This window comes from Heptranchias perlo, unplaced genomic scaffold (genome assembly GCF_035084215.1).
Source record: "Heptranchias perlo isolate sHepPer1 unplaced genomic scaffold, sHepPer1.hap1 HAP1_SCAFFOLD_50, whole genome shotgun sequence".
Taxonomy (NCBI): domain Eukaryota; kingdom Metazoa; phylum Chordata; class Chondrichthyes; order Hexanchiformes; family Hexanchidae; genus Heptranchias; species Heptranchias perlo.
Window position 1 is genome coordinate 2141641 of NW_027139516.1, and position 15563 is coordinate 2157203.

The window sequence follows — 15563 nt, forward strand, 5'->3', positions numbered from 1 at the left end:
CCGTGCGGGGAGTGTCTGGGACTGGGAGAGGCAGGGAGGGGGATCAGGATCAGAACGTGCGGGTAGTGTCTGGGACTGGGAGAGGGAGGGAGGGGGATCAGGATCAGACCGTGCGGGGAGTGTCTGGGACTGGGGGAGGGAGGGAGGGGGATCAGGATCAGACCGTGCGGGGAGTGTCTGGGACTGGGGGAGGGAGGGAGGGGGCTCAGGATCAGACCGTGCGGGGAGTGTCCGGGACTGGAGGAGGGAGTCAGGGGGATCAGGATCAGACCGTGCGGGGAGTGTCTGGGACTGGGAGAGGGAGGGAGGGGGATCAGAATCAGAACGTGCGGGGAGTGTCTGGGACAGGGAGAGGGAGGGAGGGGGATCAGAATCAGACCGTGCGGGGTGTGTGCGGGACTGGGGGCCGCTCGGAGTGGGGGGGCTCAGGATCCAGGGGCAAATGTGATCCTAAAACCAGAGGCGGGACATCGAGAAGGAATTGCCTCAAACTGGGGCTGGAGAATGAAACGATCACATGTTGTGGTCGGGGTGGTGAAGAGACATGGAATGTGGGAACAGAGTTCCTCAAACAGTGTGTTAATTTTAATAATAGAGGAAAAGTGTTGATTAGATTCTCCTTCACACCGTCAGTATTGGTCTCATTTTCTGCCCTGCCATCATTAGATCTCCCGGTGAATGATGGAGTGATTGAGAAAAGCCCACAGCTGGAAGTAAACTGGGATTGTAGACTGAGGAACAACAGCAGGTGAATCAGCACAGGATTGTGAGAGCAGCAACCAGAGAGAATCCTTCCGATTCGAAAAGCTTCCATAGATCGACTGAGGAGAAAGGTAAGAGAAAGTCCCATTTCCTCAGATAAACACTGGTCCTGTCGACAGTCCACAAAGGTTACAAGGTAATGGGGGAAATGGTGAGAATGAGACTGGGAGAATCTGATCACCGAGTACAATTATCCAGCATGAGGCCGTGCAATGAAATGTGAAGTAAGATCAGTTTCTATCTCAAAACACACAGGCACAAATGGATCTTGTGTGTGTTTTAGAGCAAAGGGGTTTGATCTAAGAGGTGACTCCAGTCTGAGGCAGAGCCCAGCAGATATACAGTGTCTCCCAGCCCCCAGCACCAACTCGGAAACAACCCACCTTTATAGCCCCCATAATATCGATATGTTGTATGTTAATATTTTACCAGACAGTGTTACCGAATTCAAATATATTTCATATCCATCAAAATCAATCATCTTACAATTCTGAACTGGATACTGGGTTTTACTTAATGTTATTTCCCATCAGTAAATCTATTTCTGGATTTCACAATTGTAGTTGGATTAAATTATAATTTAAATATAAACTGGTGAAAAAATGATACGTAAATCGGATTCTAATATTGATTTGTAAAATTTCTTCCAATTGATTATGTTGTGTTTTGTATCAGAATAATGTTCTAGGTGATCACATAATCCAGCTCCCGGCCTCGGCCGAGGGTTCCTTTTATTAAACTGAGAGCGATCTTTTTCCCCATAAAATCCAGATTCATTTCCATGCTCTTTCAACACAATCACCTGATTATTGCAAGAGCGTTGGAGTACAAGAATAAGAAAGCCTTGCTGCAATTGTACAAGGCTTTGGTGAGACCACACCTGGAGTACTGTGTACAGTTTTGGTCTCCTTATCTAAGGAAGAATATGCTTGCCTTAGCTGGGGTGCAATAAAGTTTCATTAGATTGATTCCTGGGATGACAGGGCTGTCCTATGAGGCGAGATTGAGTCGAATGGGCCAATACTCTCTGGAGTTTAGAAGAATGAGAGGTGATCTCATTGAAACATATGATTCTGAGGGGGCTTGACAGGGTAGATGCCGAGAGGCTGCTTCCCCTGGCCGGAGAATCTGGAACGAGGGAGTGCAGTCTCAGGATATGGGATCGGCCATTTAGGACTGAAATGAGGAGGAATTTCTTCACTCAGAGGGTTGTGAATCTTTGGAATTCACTAGCCCAGAGGGCTGTGGATGCTGAGTCATTGAATATATTCAAGGCTGAGTTCGATAGATTTTTGGACTCGAGGGGAATCAAGGGAAATGGGAATCGGGCGGGAAAGTGGAGATGAGATTGAAGATCAGCCATGACTTTACTGAATGGTGGAGCAGGCTCGAGGGGCCGTATGGCCTACTCCTGCTGCGATTTCTTATATTCTTGTTATGGGAACCTGCTTTTAGCAGAAAATATAAACACCGTCTTTCAGCCCTTTAAACACTAACTGGAGTTTGCAGAAATGTGGTTTATACAAGTTTTGTACTATTCCAGATGTACAAAGAATGTGACGACCAGATGTTTCGCCATCGAATTCAGTGTTGTGGCAGTAATTTAAATGGTCACTGCTAACAGTTACAGATTTAGGTGGTTTAAGACGTTCAGATTTTCAGAGCAGACGCGGTCTGTTTTTAATAATGTGACTATTTTATCGATGTCCTTCTGTGGATGCGGTGCTGCTTAATGTTCTGCAGAGCTCAAACTGATGGTGAATTTACTAAATCCCCAGTATCAGCTCTTGTGGTGTAAAAAATCCGTTATTGTAATCGCAGCTTCATGGTTCGAAAAAGTGTCTGAATGTTCAGGGTTAATCTTCATCTGAACTAAACTCTCAACACGATGGTGGTTTTTGTTATTTCCATTTCAGTTATTTTCGTTGAGTGATTTCCTGTATTGCCAGGGTAACAATCTGTCAGATCTCAGTACAAGAGGCGTTGGTTCCAAATTATATCCGAAAGACCATGAAACATTCAGTGTGAACTCCTATCTATATATCCAGACCGTGAAACATTCAGTGTAAACTCCTATCGATATATTCAGACCATGAAACATTCAGTGTAAACTCCTATCTATATATTCAGACCATGAAACATTCAGTGTAAACTCCTATCGATATATTCAGACCATGAAACATTCAGTGTTATCTCCTATCGATATATTCAGACCATGAAACATTCAGTGTAAACTCCTATCGATATATTCAGACCATGAAACATACAGTGTAAACTCCGATCTATATATTCAGACCATGAAACATTCAGTGTAAACTCCGATCGATATATTCAGACCATTAAATGAGGATGCCCAAATCTCTCTGAACACCAACATTCAATATTTTCTCATCATTTAAAAAATATTCAGTTTTTCTAATCTTCCGACCAAAGTGAATCACCTCATAATTCCCCACAGACTCTTTGTGTCCTCTTCACAGCTTACTTTCCCACCTACCTTTGTATCATCAGCAAACTTGGAGACATTACACTCGGTCCCTTCATCTAATTCATAAAATCATAGAATGGTTACAACACAGAAGGAGGCCATTCGGCCTGTCGACTCTGCGCCGGCTCTATGCAAGAGCAATCCAGCTAGTCCCACTCCCCCGCCCTATCCCCGTAGGCCGACATTTTTTTCCCTTCAAGCGTTTATCCAATTCCCTTTTGAAGGCCATGATTGAATCTGCTTCCACCACCCCCTCGGGCAGTGCATTCCAGATCATAACCACTCACTGTATAAAAAAAATGTTTTTCCTCATGTCGCTTTTGGTTCTTTTGCCAATCATCTTAAATCTTTGTCCTCTGACTCTTGATCCTTCCACCAATGGAAACAGATTCTCTCTATCCACTCTGTATGTTCCCTTCATGATTTTGAATACCTCTATCAGATCTCCTCTAAACCGTCTCTGTTCCAAGGAGAACAACCCCAGCTTCTCCAGTCGATCCACATTACACTAACATAGATTGTTAATAGCTGAGGCCCAAGCACCGATCCCTGCAGCACCCCACTAGTTACAGCCTGCCAACCTGAAATTGGCCCATTTATCCCTACTCTCTGTTTTCTGTCCATTAACCAACCCTCTATCCATGCCAATATATTACCCCCAACCACCTTAACTTATGTAATAACCTTTTATGTGACACCTTATCGAATGACTTTTGGAAATCCAAGTATTCTACATCCACTGATTCCCCTTTCTCGACCCTGCTAGTTACATCTTCAAAGAACTCTTAGGAAAATCGTGTTTAACAAATTTACTTTCATAAAACCATGTTTACTCTGCCTAATCATATTATGATTTTCTAAGTGCCCTGTTACCACTGCCTTAATGGATTCCAGCATTTTCCTGATGACTGATGTCAGGCTAACTGGCCTGTCGTTCCCTGTTTTTTCTCTCCCTCCTTTCTTGAATAGCGGGGTTACATTTGCTACCTTCCAATCCGCTGGGCCCGCTCAAGAATCGAGGGCATTTTGGAAGATCATAACCAATGCATCCACTCTCTCTGCAGCCACCTCTTTTAGAACCCTCGGATGTGGGCCATCAGATCCAGGGGATTTATCAGCTTCAGTCCCATGAGTTTCTCAAGTTCTTTTTCTCTTCTGATATTAATTGTTTAAAGTTCCTCACTCTCATTTGCCCCTTTGTTCCCCACTATTTCCAGTATGTTTTTTCTGTCTTCTGCTGTGAAGACAGATACAGATTATCGACGCATATTAATCTTAAAAGGTTTTATCTAACCATCCGTTTATCGATTAATAAATATATTTAATTTTACTTAGCAGTTGTAAATAGAGGACTGTGTTTTAATATGTGATTTCAAAACATCAGTGAGCGACAGGCCCTTTAGATTAATGTACAAGTCTGGCGTGTCATGTAACTTTCATATTACAAAGTGATCATCATAAGTAATACCGTTGTTGAGAAATGGCGGGGTTATAATATGTTCTATGCAAAACAAGTATAAGTGCAGAGACACAAAGTTCAAAGCACTTTTTTCCACTTGGCGGCTGTAAGTTGTCAGCAAGCTCTTGGAACGGAAATGAGATTCTGGGTGGAAACCAGATGGTGATGAGAATTAAAGATAAAACCTAATGCAGAGAATTAATCAACACCAAATGCGGGTGACCCCATTATTCTCAGATGGATGTTAGGGTCGAATTGAAACCCAGTGCTACTTTAATCAAAAAACACTGGGATTGAATAAACCTTCTGGTAAAAAAATCAAACTGAAGGGGGAACTGAGTGGGTCTCAAAATGTCTGCCCCTGAGTGACACAAAGTAACAGCAAAATGCTGAAACTTGCAGAGACAGAAGCGAACGGTTTCCGTTTGTGGGAACTCACTTCCTCAAACTTTGGGTTGATATGAGGAAGAGCTTTCTGCACTTTGCACGGAGACACCACTTGCTGAGTCTGATCCAACCTGTGATATGGACACGTGTCTTCTGGCAATTTAACTTGTTCAATCCCAGTCTGTGTAGGATTTTCCAAGTTGTTGATAGTTAAAGGTCGGGTTTCATCATGATGCCGCTTTTCCCCAACACAAAATACACACGGATACTCAGAGTCACTCACTGATATACAGAGGCATCCTCTCTCTCACACACTCACTCTCACTCAGAGTCACTCACTGATATACAGAGGCATCCTCTCTCTCTCACACTCACTCAGAGTCACTCACTGATGTACAGAGACATCATCTCACACACACACACACACACACACACACACACTCAAAGTCACTCACTGATATACAGGGGCATCTTCTCTCTCACACACACACTCACTGATATACAGGGGCATCCTCTCTCTCTCACACACACTCACTGATATATAGGAGCATCCTCTCTCTCACACACACACTCACTCAGAGTCACTCACTGAAAAACAGAGGCATCCTCTCTCACTCACACTCACTGATATACAGATGCATCCTCTCTCTCTCTCACTCACTCACTCAGAGTTACTCACTGATATACAGGGGCATCCTCGCTCACACACTCACTCAGCGATATACAGGGGCATCCTCGCTCACACACACACTCACTGATATACAGGGGCATCCTCTCACACTCACACTCACTCACTGATATACAGAGGCATCCTCTCTCTCTCACACTCATTCAGAGTCATTCACTGAAAAACAGAGGAATCCTCTCTCACATTCACTCACTCAGAATCACTCACTGATATACAGGGGCATGCTCTCTCTCTCTCACTCACTCAGAATCACTCACTGATATACAGGGGCATCCTCTCTCTCACACACACTCACTCAGTGTCACTCACTGAAACACAGAGACAGCGTCTCTCTCTCACACTCATTCAGAGTAACTCACTGATATACAGGGGCATCCTCTCTCTCTCACACACACTCACTGATAGACAGGGGCATCCTCTCTCTCTCACACTCACTGAAACACAGGGGCATCCTCTCTCTCACACACACTCACTGATATACAGGGGCATCCCATCTCTCTCACACACTCACTGACATACAGGGGCATCCTCTCTCTCACACACTCACTGATATACAGAGGCATCCTCTCTCTCACACACTCACTGATATACAGAGGCATCCTCTCTCTCACACACTCACTGATATACAGAGGCATCCTCTCTCACTGTCTCTCTCACACGGTTCATTGCCTTCCGCAAAGTGTGTGACACTGTGTCATTACCCGTTTATTTCACACCCCACCCAATAAACAGTGCACAGGAACAGGAGGAGGCCATCTAGCCCCTCGAGCCCGTTGCACGGGAACAGGAGGAGGCCGTTCATCCCCTCGAGCCTGTTACACAGGAACAGGAGGAGGCCGTCCAGCCCCTCGAGCCTGTTACACAGGAACAGGAGGAGGCCGTTCAGCCCCTCGAGCCCGTTACACGGGAACAGGAGGAGGCCGTCCAGCCCCTCGAGCCCGTTGCACGGGAACAGGAGGAGGCCGTCCAGCCCCTCGAGGCCGTCCAGCCCCTCGAGCCCGTTACATGGGAACAGGAGGGTCCATCCAGCCCCTCGAGCCTGTTCCGCCACTCTATTATATCGTAGCTGATCTGTACCTCAACTCCATATCACCTCGATATACCGAATAAAAGGGTAGATTTGATTACCTGTTACTTTGTACTGAAAACAGAATCTGACCCTATTGGGGAAACTGGAAACCAGGGACACAGACAGAGTGAGTGAGTGAGGAAAACTGTGGGAGATGGTGTTTAATGTGGGCAAGTGTGACGTCATCCACTTTGATCAGAAAAAGACAAATCGGAATATTTCCTGAATGGGAAGAGTGTGGGAACTGTGGATGAGCACAGAAATTTACGGCTCCAAGTACACACATCTCTAAATCCCAGTGGGCAGGTACAAGAAGTTATCTAAAAGGCTAATGGAGTGTTGGCCTTTATCTCAAGGGATGGAATATAAAGTGGAGGAAGTTATGTTACAGCTGTACAGAGCTCCGGTCAGAGCTCGGTCAATGAGGTAGGTTTTAAGGAGCGTCTTAAAGGAGGAGAGAGAGAGAGGTGGAGAGGTTTAGGGAGGGAATTCCAGAGCTTGGAGTCCAGGCAGGTGAAGGCACGGCCGCCAATGGTAGAGTGATGGAAATCGGGGGATCGGCAAGAGGCCAGAATTGGAGGAGTGCAGAGATCTCGGAAGGTTGGAGGGCTGGAAGAGGTTGCAGAGAGAGGGAGAGGGGCGAGGGTCATGTCGGGATTTGAAAACCAGGATAAGAATTTTTAAATGGAGGCGTTCCCGGACTTGAGCCAATGTAGATCAGTGAGCACAGGGGGTGAAGTGTGAATGGGAGTTGGTGTGAGTTCAGATACGGGCAGTAGAGTTTCAGATGTTTATGGAGGGTGGAAGATGGGAGGCCGGCCAGGAGAGTATTGGAATAGTGGAGACTGGAGGTGAGAAAGGAATGGATGAGTCTGATTAACCGTCTGATTCACACTAATATCCGGGGGAGGATGGCGGTGGATTGAGATGATGGCGATGGATGGGGACCGGTTGATCCTCTCCAGGGGGAGGATGGAGGTGGATGGGGACCGGTTGATCCTCTCCAGCGGGAGGATGGCGGTGGAAGGGGACCGGTTGATCCTCTCCAGGGAGAGGATGGCGGTGGATTGAGATGATGGCGATGGATGGGGACCGGTTGATCCTCTCCAGGGGGAGGATGGCGGTGGATTGAGATGATGGCGGTGGATGGGGACCGGTTGATCTTCTCCAGGGGTAGGATGGCGGTGGATTGAGATGATGGCGGTGGATGGGGACCGGTTGATCTTCTCCAGGGGTAGGATGGCGGTGGATTGAGATGATGGCGGGGGATGGGGACCGGTTGATCCTCTCCAGGGGGAGGATGGCGGTGGATTGAGATGATGGCGGTGGATGGGGACCGGTTGATCTTCTCCAGGGGTAGGATGGCGGTGGATTGAGATGATGGCGGTGGATGGGGACCGGTTGATCCTCTCCAGGGTGAGGATGGCGGTGGATTGAGATGATGGCGGTGGATGGGGACCGGTTGATCTTCTCCGGGGGAGGATGGCGGTGGATTGAGATGATGGCGGTGGATGGGGACCGGTTGATCCTCTCTGGGGGGAGTTGGCGATGGATTGAGATGATGGCGGTGGATGGGGACCGGTTGATCCTCTCCAGGGGGAGGATGGCGTTGGATTGAGATGATGGCGGTGGATGGGGACCGGTTGATCGTCTCCAGGGGGAGGATGGCGGTGGATGGAGAGGATGGCGGTGGATGGGGACCGGTTGATCGTCTCCAGTCCCCTGGACTCTTCCATCCATCAGGTCGCGACCCCGCCGGATTGCTGACATCACGCAAGCGCGCTGCATCAGGGCCCGTGCTGAGTCGGTGAAACAGCCAAAAGGGTTTAAAAATCTGGGGACACGTGACCCTTTCTGCGGTCGGTCAATCAAGTGAGAGAGGGCGGTGTCTGTGGGGGAGGCGTTCATTTGTCCCGAGTACGCAGTGCGCATATCCCGCTCCGGGTGGGCCCCGGGGGAGGAGACGGTTGGAGAGGACAGGGAAACGGACTTGTCAATCGGGTTTGATCCAATGGGTACAAAATCTATGGGGGGAGTTGGAGGATGAGAGAGAGCCCCATACTTTAATCAGTGATGGGCGGGGGGATGGGGGAGAGGGAGAATGAGAGAGAGCCCCTGACTTTAATCAGTGATGGACGGGGGAGGGGGAGGGGGAGAGGAAGAATGAGAGAGAGCCCCTTACTTTAATCAGTGATGGGCGGGGGAGGGGGGAGAATGAGAGAGAGGCCCTTACTTTAATCAGCGATGGGCGGGGGAGGCGGAGAGGGAGAATGAGAGAGAGCCCCTTACTTTAATCCGTGATGGGCAGGGGAGGGGGAGAGGGAGAGGGAGAATGAGAGAGAGCCCCTTACTTTAATCAGTGATGGGTGGGGGGAGGCGGGGAGGGAGAATGAGAGAGAGCCCCTTTACTTTAATCAGTGATGTGTGGGGGGAGGCGGGGAGGGAGAATGAGAGAGAGCCCCTTACTTTAATCAGTGATGTCGGGGGGGGGAGGGAGAATGAGAGAGAGCCCCTTAATTTAATCAGTGATGGGCGGGGGAGGCGGAGAGGGAGAATGAGAGAGAGCCCCTTACTTTAATCAGTGATGGGCGGGGGAGGGAGAATGAGTGAGAGCCCCTTACTTTAATCAGTGATGGGAGGGAGAGAGGGAGAATGAGAGAGAGACCCTTACTTTAATCAGTAATGTGGGGGGGGAGGGAGAATGAGAGATGGCCCCTTACTTTAATCAGTGATGGGCGGGGGGATGGGGGAGAGGGAGAATGAGAGAGAGCCCCTTACTGCAATCAGTGATGGGCGGGGGAGATGGCAGAATGAGAGATGGCCCCTTACTTTAATCAGTGACGGGCGGGGGGATGGGGGAGAGGGAGAATGAGAGAGCTCCTTACTGTAATCAGTGATGGGCGGGGGAGGGGGGGAGGGGGGGAGGGAGAATGAGAGAGAGCCCCTTACTTTAATCAGTAATGTGGGGGGGGGGAGGGAGAATGAGAGATGGCCCCTTACTTTAATCTGTAATGTGGGGGAGGGGGGAGAATGAGAGAGAGCACCTTACTTTAATCAGTGTTGGGCGGGGGGATGGGGGAGAGCGAGAATGAGAGAGAGCTCGTTACTGTAATCTGTGATGGGCGGGGGAGGGGGGAGAATGAGAGAGAGCTCCTTACTGTAATCAGTGATGGGCGGGGGAGGGGGGGAGAATGAGAGAGAGCTCCTTACTGTAATCAGTGATGGGCGGGGGAGGGGGGGAGAATGAGAGAGAGCCCCTTACTTTAATCAGTGATGGGGGGAGGGAGAATGAGAGAGAGCCCCTTACTTTAATCAGTGATGGGGGGAGGGAGAATGAGAGAGAGCCCCTTAATTTAATCAGTGATGGGCGGGGGGATGGGGGGGAGGGAGAATGAGAGAGAGCCCCTTAATTTAATCAGTGATGTGGGGTGGGCAGGGAGAATGAGAGATGGCCCCTTACTTTAATCAGTGATGGGCGGGGGGATGGGGGGGAGGGAGAATGAGAGAGAGCTCCTTAATTTAATCAGTGATGTGGGGGGGGGGGGAGGGAGAATGAGAGATGGCCCCTTACTGTAATCAGTGACGCGCGGGGGAGGGGGGGAGGGAGAATGAGAGAGAGCCCCTTACTTTAATCAGTGATGGGTGGGGGGAGGCGGGGAGGGAGAATGAGAGAGAGCCCCTTACTTTAATCAGTGATGGGTGGGGGGAGGCGGGGAGGGAGAATGAGAGAGAGCCCCTTACTTTAATCAGTGATGGGTGGGGGGAGGCGGGGAGGGAGAATGAGAGAGAGCCCCTTACTTTAATCAGTGATGGGAGGGGGAGAGGGAGAATGAGAGAGAGCCCCTTACTTTAATCAGTGATGGGTGGGGGGAGGCGGGGAGGGAGAATGAGAGAGAGCCCCTTACTTTAATCAGTGATGTCGTGTGGGGGGGGGGAGAATGAGAGTTGGCCCCTTACTTTAATCAGTGATGGGCGGGTGGATGGGGGAGAGGGGGGATGGGGGAGAGGGAGAATGAGAGAGAGCCCCTTAATTTAATCAGTGATGGGCGGGGGAGGCGGAGAGGGAGAAGGAGAGAGAGCCCCTTAATTTCATCAGTGAGGTGGGGGAGGGGGGAGGGAGAATGAGAGATGGCCCCTTAATTTAATCAGTGATGGGCGGGGGGATGGGGGGGAGGGAGAATGAGAGAGAGCCCCTTAATTTAATCAGTGATGTCGGGGGGGGAGGGAGAATGAGAGATGGCTCCTTACTGTAATCAGTGACGGGCGGGGGAGGGGGGGGGAGGGAGAATGAGTGAGAGCCCCTTACTTTAATCAGTGATGGGAGGGGGAGAGGGAGAATGAGAGAGAGAGCCCCTTACTTTAATCAGTGATGGGCGGGGGGATGGGGGAGAGGGAGAATGAGAGAGAGCGCCCCTGACTTTAATCAGCGATGGGCGGAGGACGGGGAGAGGGAGTATGAGAGAGAGCCCCTTACTTTAATCAGTAATGTGGGGGGGGGGGGAGGGAGAATGAGAGAGAGCCCCTTACTTTAATCTGTGATGGCCGGGGGGAGGGGGGAGAATGAGAGAGAGCACCTTACTTTAATCAGTGATGGGCGGGGGAGGGAGAATGAGTGAGAGCCCCTTACTTTAATCAGTGATGGGAGGGGGAGAGGGAGAATGAGAGAGAGCCCCTTACTTTAAACAGTAATGTGGGGGGGGGGGAGGGAGAATGAGAGATGGCCCCTTACTGTAATCAGTGATGGGCGGAGGAGGGGGGAGAATGAGAGAGAGCTCCTTACTGTAATCAGTGATGGGCGGGGGAGGGGGGAGAATGAGAGAGAGCCCCTTACTTTAATCGGTGATGGGCGGGGGAGGGCGAATGAGGGAGAGCCCCTTACTTTAATCAGTGATGGGCGCGGGAGGGGGAGAGGGAGAATGAGAGAGAGCCCCTTACTTTAATCAGTGATGGGCGGGGGGATGGGGGGGGAGGGAGAATGAGAGATGGCCCCTTACTGTCATCAGTGACGGACGGGGGAGGGGGGGAGGGAGAATGAGAGAGAGCCCCTTACTTTAATCAGTGATGGGCGGGGGGATGGGGGGGGAGGGAGAATGAGAGATGGCCCCTTACTGTCATCAGTGACGGGCGGGGGAGGGGGGGAGGGAGAATGAGAGAGAGCCCCTTACTTTAATCAGTGATGGGTTGGGGGAGGGAGAATGAGAGGGAGCCCGTTACTTTAATCAATGATGGGATGGGGGAGGGCGAATGAGAGAGAGCCCCTTACTTTAATCAGCGATGGGCGGGGGAGGGGGAGAGGGAGAATGAGAGAGAGCCCCTTACTATAATCAGTTATGGGCGGGGGAGGGTGAGGGGGAGAGGGAGAATGAGAGAGAGCCCCTTACTTTCATCAGCGATGGGCGGCGGAGGGTGGGAGGGAGAATGAGAGAGAGCCCCTGACTTTTTTCAGCGATGGGCGGGGGAGGGGGAGAGGGAGAATGAGAGAGAGCCCCTTACTATAATGAGTTATGGGCGGGGGAGAGGGAGAATGAGAGAGAGCCCCTTCCTTTAATCAGTGATGGGCGGGGGAGAGGGTGAATGAGAGAGAGCCCATACTTTAATCATTTATGGGCGAGGGAGGGGGAGAGGGAGAATGAGTGAGAGCCCCTTACTTTAATCAGTGATGGGCGGGGGGATGGGGGAGAGGGAGAATGAGAGAGAGCGCCCCTGACTTTAATCAGCGATGGGCGGAGGACGGGGAGAGGGAGTATGAGAGAGAGCCCCTTACTTTAATCAGTGATGGGCGGGGGAGGGGGAGAGGGAGAATGAGAGAGAACCCCTTCCTTTAATCAGTGATGGGCGGGGGAGGGGGAGAGGGAGAATGAGAGAGAGCCCCTTCCTTTAATCAGTGATGGGCGGGGGAGGGGGAGAGGGAGAATGAGAGAGAGCCCCTTACTTTAATCAGTGATGGGCGGGGGGATGGGGGAGCGGGATAATGAGAGAGAGCGCCCCTTACTTTAATCAGCGATGGGCGGAGGAGGGGGAGAGGGAGTATGAGAGAGAGCCCCTTACTTTAATCAGTGATGGGCGGGGGAGGGGGAGAGGGAGAATGAGAGAGAACCCCTTCCTTTAATCAGTGATGGGCGGGGGAGGGGGAGAGGGAGAATGAGAGAGAGCCCCTTACTTTAATCAGTGATGGGTGGGAGAGGGAGAATGAGAGATGGCCCCTTACTTTAATCAGTGATGGGTTGGGGGAGGGGGGGAGGGAGAATGAGAGATGGCCCCTTACTTTAATCAGTGATGGGTGGGGGAGGGGTTGAGGTAGAATGAGAGAGCCCCTTACTTTAATCAGTGATGGGTGGGAGAGGGAGCATGACAGAGAGCCCCTTACTTTGAACAGTCCAACTTGTTTCCTGTTTTAATATAAAATGCTGACTGTTCAGATTTCCCACATTCCTGAGCTGCTTGCATTGACTTAAATGACATTAACTTCCAGCGAATATCCTGCAATTTTCTGCGTCTGGCCCGAGGGACTTCAAAGCTCGGTTTGTTCGTCTTAGAGCAGGTAAAGGGGAGATTTAATAGTGGAGTTTTGATCGGGTAGATCGGGAGAAACTCTTTCCACTGGCAGGAGGGTCGGTTACCAGAGGACGCAGATTGATGAGAATTGGGAAAAAAGCCAGGTTGGAGATGAGTGGAATTTTCTTTACGCAGCGAGTTGTTCTGATCTGGAACCGAATGCCTGATAGGGCTGTGGAAGCAGATTCGTGTTTAAAATCTACCCCAATGACTCTGTCTATAACTGATGCTCCGACTGTCCAGTCGCTCGCGGTGAACAAATTTGTTTAGTAACTTTCAAAATGGAATTGGTTAATCACTTGTAAAGGAGAAAGTTTGCAGGACTATTGGGAAAGTGCAGGGGGGTGGGATTAAATGGATACCACTTTCAAAGAGCCAGCACGGACAGCAGGGGCCAAATGGCCTCCTTCTGTGCTGTCTGCTTCAAATCAATGGGGGGATTGTAAATCGAAGCATTTACGTCATTTGAGCTCTAAATACGAAACTTAACTCGCATCAAACCCACGTGAAACAGCTGGTAGGAAGAGTAAAGGCAACGCGAGGTTTCGGGTTCTGTCCCACATGATTTTTATATGTCAGTAACATTTAGCGGAAGAGCTGACAGCGAGGTTGATGTGCGCTGACACTTCCTGGAGGGCTCCACTCAGATTGTGTCCAGGGGAGAGCAAGGCGGGGAGATCAGCCGAATCCCCGAGTACCAGAGTCCTGACTGGGGACAGGGAGAGCAAGGCGGAGAGATCAGCCGAATCCCCGAGTACCAGAGTCCTGACTGGGGACAGTGAGAGCAAGGCGGAGAGATTAGCCGAATCTACGAGTACCAGAATCTTCACTGGGGACAGGGAGAGCAAGGCGGGGAGTTCAGCCTGATCCCCGAGTACCAAGTCCTGACTGGCGACAGGGCCCGTGCGGACCAGATCACATGTCGCTTCAGTCTTTTCAATGGACGAATTGGGTGAGTGACTGAGAATGATGAGAGTGGGGGATTATATCGAAGGAAACACATGTCTGCATTTAGTGCAGATCTCTCCTCTTTCTCTCGTCACACACACGGTTCTGGGTGGAAACCAGGTGGTGATCAGAATTAAAGATAAAACCTAATGCAGAGAATCAATCAACACCAAATACGGGTGACCCCATTATTCTCAGTTGGATGATAGGGTCGAATTGAAACCCAGAGCGACTTTAATCAAAACACAGTGGAATTGAATAAACCTTTTGGTAAACATTAAACTGAAGGGGGAACTGAGTGGGTCTCAAAATGTCTGCCTCTGAGTGACAGAAAGTAACAGCAACATGCTGAAACTTGCAGAGACAGAGACGAACGGTTTCCGTTTGTGTTAACTCACTTCCTCAACCTTTTAATCTATAAGAACAAGACGCTTTTGCACTTTGCATGTGGTCTGCCCTTGCTGTATCTGATTGAACCTTTGATATGGACATGTGTCTTCTGGCAATTTAACTTGTTAAATACCAGTCCGTGTACGATTTTAGAAGTGGTTGATGGTTAAAGGTTAGATTTCATCATCCTGCCGCTTCTCCCCCAACAGAAAATACACACAGACACTAAGTCACTCGCTAATATACAGAGGCATCCTCTGTCTCCCTCTCACACACACAAACTCACTCAGATATAGAGAGCCATTTTCTCTCTCTCTCTCTCTCTCTGCCTCTCACATACACAAACACTCAGTCAGTCCCACATTGATACACAGTGTGTCTCCCTCCGTCACGTATACACACACCTGCTCAGAGTCACTCAGATATACAGACACATCCTCTCTCTCTCTCTCTCTCTCTCTCTCTGTCTCTCTCACACACACACACACCCACTCAGTTGTTCACTGATGCACAATGTATCTGGCTCCATCACATAAACACACATTCAGAGTCTCACAGTTAGACAGAGGCATCCATTGTCTCTCTCTCATACTCATACAATCCTCAGTTGCTCACTGATAAAATCTGTTTCACTCTCCCTCTCTCTCATGTACACACAAACATTAAGATTCACTCACTGAAATAGACACGAGTTCACTTCCCCTATCTCTCTCTATCAAACACACAAAGAATCACTGACTGATATACCCACGCCTCCTCCATATCTCAAATGGTACATTGCCATCTTTTGGGGTCGGTACCCGAGAGTGCCTGCCCC

At 49.8% G+C, this 15563-nt stretch overlaps 1 protein-coding gene across 3 annotated transcripts in view; it reads left to right on the top strand.

Annotated features, from left to right (window-relative positions):
- The first annotated feature begins 441 nt into the window (after positions 1-441).
- Positions 442-15563, top strand: part of LOC137314017 (NACHT, LRR and PYD domains-containing protein 3-like) — a 32730-nt gene continuing 17608 nt past the window's right edge. The window contains exons 1-2 of one of the 3 annotated variants that reach the window (XM_067979706.1): positions 442-574; positions 667-833. The gene's annotated coding sequence lies outside the window, so the exon portion shown is untranslated. Of the gene's footprint in view, positions 575-666; positions 834-13177; positions 13395-13966; positions 14361-15563 lie in introns of those variants that run through there. The other 2 variants (XM_067979707.1, XM_067979704.1) reach the window with 2 other exon arrangements.